This window comes from Rhinolophus ferrumequinum, chromosome 5 (assembly GCF_004115265.2).
Source record: "Rhinolophus ferrumequinum isolate MPI-CBG mRhiFer1 chromosome 5, mRhiFer1_v1.p, whole genome shotgun sequence".
NCBI lineage: Eukaryota > Metazoa > Chordata > Mammalia > Chiroptera > Rhinolophidae > Rhinolophus > Rhinolophus ferrumequinum.
Genome location: NC_046288.1, coordinates 82,883,834 through 82,889,351, shown reverse-complemented (window position 1 = coordinate 82,889,351; position 5,518 = coordinate 82,883,834).

Here is a 5,518-nt window from a genome sequence, read left to right as displayed (position 1 = left end):
TGGCCGCCTTCTCACTCTATCCTCACGTGGCCTTGTCTCCGTGTACGCACGTGGGAAGAAAGGGAGCAAGCTCCCTGGTGTCTCTTCTTATAAGGAAGCCACAACGATCAGGTCACAGCCGTGTGGCCTCATTTCACCTTACTCACCTCATTAGAGACCCCATCTTCAAATACAGCCACACTGGGGGGGCGGGTGTCAGGGCTTCACCGTGTAAATTCGGGGGGACACAAACTTGCAGTCCAGCACCAGCCATAACCACGTCACACATTTCTAGATAACACCCACACCCCTGGTTCCACTTATCACCTGCCTCTTATTTTCTCTCTGTCTCAGTCTCCTTGTGTGTTTTATTTATTTATTTATAAATTTTTATTGGGGAAGGGGAACAGGACTTTATTGGGGTACAATGTGTACCTCCAGGACTTTTTCCAAGTCAAGTTGTTGTCCTTTCCATCTTAGTTGTGGAGGGCGCAGCTCAGTTCCAGGTCTAGTTACCGTTGTTATTTGCAGGGGGCGCAGCCCACCATCCCTTGCGGGAGTTGAACTGGCAACTTTATGGTTGAGAGCCCACGCTCCAACCAACTGAGACATCTGGCCACCCGGGAGCTGAACGACAGCTCATTGCCTTCATTCTAGTTGCGGAGGGCCCAGCTTACGGGCCCATGTGGGAATCGAACCGCCCAGTTGCCCAGAGCTCACGCTCTAACCAACTGAGCCACCCGTCCGCCTCCTTGTGTATTTTAGAAAGACAAAAATATGCTTGTTTCTGCAGTTGTCTTGGAGCGAGGCTGGTCTTGATTAGTAACGACACAGTGGGACTGTCCTCTGTTAATGTCCAAATGGCAGGAGACTCAATGACCCGCCTGAGGCCAGTGGTTTTCATGGGAGTCCCTGGGGGTCTCAGGGAGCCCCCTGAGGGTCCAAGGCTGGTGGGGGACAGAGTGGTGAGGCCCTGCACACCGGGCTCTGGCCCCCACCTCCTTGAACCAGAGCGGCTTGGTTTCTTCTGCTCTGAGGACTGGGCGCCCACCTGACATGCCACGGATTGAAGGTCCCATGGCCAAGATTGTTTGGAGAACCCTGAGGCCAAACCAGCAGCAATAAGGCCAGGCAGCGGGAAGGAGCACCTCCCCTCACAGCCGACAGTCCACTGTCTGTCGTCTTTCCTACAGTGGGAGGGTCAGGCAGTCAACAGCCAACGGCCCTGATAAAATCACCCAGTAATTGGCGAATCTGAGACCAACAGAGAAATGACCGCTGGCAGGCAGACTTGTCTGTCACTGGCCTTGCTGCTGTGGCCTCTTGGGTTTGGGAACCACAGGCGGATTCTTTAATTGGGTCACTTGGCACACTGTTGGCACAGGCCCAGGGTAGTGGGGCAGCTGCGTCTGCCGGGTCCCCCTGAGGATTGCAGGCCACTCCTCATACCATGGACTCTGGCCTCCTGTGTTCCTGCTCTGTTAGGGGCTGACTCATGTCCCCCCAAATTCATATGGTGAAGCCCTCACCCCCAGGACCTCAGAATGTTACCATGTTTAGAGATCGGGCCTTGAAATGATTAAGATTAAAATGAGGTCACTTGGGTGGGCCCTGGTCCAATACAACTGGCACCCTTATAAAAAGAGGAGTCAGGACACAGACTCCCCCCCAGCCCCGACACACACACACACACACACACACACACACACACACACACACGGAGGGACGACCATGTGATGACACAGGGAGAAAGTGACCATCCACAAGCCAAGGAGAGAGGCCTCAGGAGAAAGCAACCTGTCCGTACTTTGATCTTGACTTCTAGTCTCCAAAACTGTAAGACAATAAATTCCCTCTAGCCTGTGATACTTTGTTAGGGCAGCCCTAGCAAACGAATACACTCTATGTTTAGAAATCTAACAAATTCAGGCATAAATTAAATAGTAAACGAGAGAATTTTGTCTCCTTCTGAACAAACCGTTGCTTTCAGAAGTCTGTTAAAAATAATTTTCAAAAAAAAGTAAAATCATGCCTCTCATACAGATATAAAAATGAATATGTATTAAGGATTTAATTTAACTCATTCATCGGGGAGGGAACGAGGCAGATATTCTCACTGGTTCAGCAGAGAATTCAAAGAACAGATGCATTTCATATCAGGAACTGAAACGAGTATGAATTGGAGACGGGGCCGGCTTTTCACAGCTGGGAGAGGAGCCAATGGAAGCTCTGCTCGCCAGGACAGAATTTACACAACCACACACAAGAATCGTTTCCCATTCCCACTGGCCCCGGAGGAATCGGGTTTACATTTGCATGTTCAACTATAAGGTGTACTATTTTGAAAATTACTTTGTTTCTCTTTTGCCTCTGAGTATGCGACCTTCCTCCATGAACCTCAAAGCATCCCACTGCCTTGGGTGGGGGTGCGAGTGAGACTAGGAAAAGTGCAGAGGAAGCAGAGAACAATCGAGGTCTATTCCGACTCTGGCACGCAGAGTGCATCTTGCACAAGACGATAGATTCCATAGCCAGGGGTCTGTTAGAGGGCGGAATTTTCAAAATTCCTTTCTGTTGTCTGTCTGCCAGGCACAGCCGGTTTAGCGAATTCTCAGGAGATGGTGAAGCCATCAGGATATTTGTGTCCTGAAGGTAGAGGGGAGAGAACAGAAGGGGTTAAGCAGACACGAGGCGAGCAGACAGCTGTCTCATTTCTCCCTCTCCGGGCACCTGCAGGTGCCGTAACTCACTGAGGTCACCACAGGGGAGCAGAGCAGAGCCCCAGTCCCCGCTTCCTGAGTAGCGCTGGGGTCTCTTCTTTTTATAAGGACCCCAGTTCTGTGGGCGGGACCTCAGCCTTATGACCTCATTATTGGGGGGCAGTAGAGACATAATTCAGTCGGTAACGACCACTGTCCAGTTCCAGAACTTTTTCATCATCCTGTCAACAAAAGGTGACTGCCACCAATTCAGTGCCAACAGGAGTCCCCATTCTGTGGTGTGGTGAAGGGAGAGACTTTATTCCAGTGAAGCAGCTCAAGTGAGGCAGCTCCAGTAGGAGAAACACAGACTTCAGCGGAAACTGAAAGCGTCCACCGAGACAGAGGAGAGGCTGGCTTATATAGAGAGAAGTTCCCATCCCTGCTCCATTTCTATGCAAATGAGGACTCCAACTTCACACAGTTTGATTGGTCCAAAAAGCACTGTGGTGATTTGTTGTTATGGAGACGCTCTGATTGGTTGGTAAAGATGTAAATGAGGATATAGCTGTGCAGTTCCAATTGGATGGGGCAGGACTCAGGCCATTGGTCGAAATACGATTCCAGGAACTCCTTTATGAGGGTGGGTTCAGGGAACAGGAACAGTGCAGGAGGCTTGGCAGCTCAGTCTGTGGCTTCCTCCCTGATACGCAGGTGTGTGGAAGGCCCCCCCACACAGTGGCTGCTCGACTCTGACTAAGAATGTGGGCCCGATTAACCACAAGGAGTCCTACTTAGCAGATTCATTCTTTCTTGGGGTCCACGATCTCAAGTGGAAACCCCAAACTCATTAGCGGTTACTTGTTGTTCCCCCTTCCCCAGTCCCTGGCAACCACTAAGCTATTTTCTTTCACTAGGGATTTGCCTATTGCAGACATTTCATATAAATGGAATCTTACAACGTGTGACCTTTATGTCTGGTTTCTTTCACTCAGAATCATGTCCTCAAGGGTCACATATGACTTAGAACTATTTTTTAAGCCCATCTTTACAGAGGAGACGTGGAGCAGCCAGGAACTGTGCTGAGTTCACAAAGCTGTTGAATGGAGCTTCCTCTTAGAGCCGGGAGGGCAAAGGCGTAGGCCGCGGGGCTCCCAGGGCATCTCCTGTGTGGACGCTGGAATCGGGCATATTGTCAGCACTCAACAAGGATGAAAAATAAATGAGTAAGTGACCTCCCTTCTTAGGATACATTCCTCCAAACTGGCGAAAGAGAGTGCTACCTGGCCAAGCTTCTTAGGGAGCTTGAGAGGGGCTCGGGTGGGTGAATGTGCTTTGTAATCTGCAGGTGCTTTGGAAATAGGGCCCGCGGCCCAGGCAAGGCACCCATGTCCCTCCCCCACCTCTGCTTTTTGTGAGGGACTATACCGCCATCTGGTGGCTGGAAGAAACCTCGACACAAAGCGGCCAGAGCGACCCATAGATTTCCTTGGCAAGTCAAGAAAAAGGGCATTTTCGTGCCGCGCCTGCTATCTGAGCAGGACTGGGCTGAGCCCTTCACTGACTTCCTCAATTTGAAGGGATGTGATGGCAATAGGAGAGAGGGATTCAGAGCGTCAATGTCAACCCGCACGTTTTTTTGACAAGGGAAGATGTGTATGACAATCTGCTATGTGAAAAGGCAAAGAAGCATGTTTGGTATGAGCTGATTAGAAAATGTTTAAGTGGTAAATTTATTTGTATCTGAGTGCAGAGCAAGACGTCTGGAAGGAAATAAACCAAGATGTACACGGTGCACTACCCCATTGGGTGCCACGGGATTAAACGGACAGTATCTGTGAGGTGACAGATCATTTGCTGTCCAAGGATGCACTCACACTTCCAGGCCGCACCACTTGGAAGTTTTCCTTATTTAGGTTAAGGCTTCAGGCAGAGTGATAGAGGCAGAAAGGGAAGAGACAGGGAATATGAATTAGAGCTTCGGTTTAGAATTTTTTCCCTAATTTCCCCCTAAAGTCTTATTACCCTGATCAAGCAAATTTTTTCCAGGAGAGTTCCCTCAGCCCAGGAGGCTCTTGCCCTTGGAGGCTTGGGAAAGCCCAGCACCCGGCATACAGGAAGCACTCCATAAATGTTTACTGGTGGCAGTGGGGAAACTGGTTAGTCTGAGCGACTGGAAGAAAGGGATTGCCTTTTAATGGGGGGCCCAAGTAGGGGAGAGGAGGAGGAGTCTGGTGTCTCCTGGGCATTAAGATGGAGCTGAAGGGCACACGGTTGGGTATAAGAATCTAGAGTTCTCGGGAGAGGCCCAGGGCGGACAGGAGTTCGGGAGTGATAAGCAAATGGCACTTACGGTCGTTGGACACAAAGAGGTGGTATAAGGAGAGCGCAAGGTCAGGGAAGGCTCCAGGGCCTGTGACCCGGGGCACCCCAACTTCTAGGTATGCGCTGAGGGGAGGGAGAAGGAATCTGAGATGGAGCAGCCAGGGACTGAGGGGAATCCCAGAGGAAGCAGCCTTCCAGGAAGTCCTGGCTCTTGTGTCACATAGAAGACAGGAGCAACTCCCTGCTGCATTGTCAGTCCTGCCCTTGTGATACTTACTTTTATCCCACTATGGTCTTTAGATTAATATGAATGCTGGAGGAAACACACATTATATAGAAAGTTTCATTTATTCAAATTAAATTATAGTATGAGTTTCATATACAAATAAAATCTCTGTGTAAATAAAAATACAAAATGCTACAAACTTCAGTCATGTGAAAATGCAAAAATATCTGTATTATCATATATATATATATATATATATATATATATTTTTTTTTTTTTTTTTCCCTTA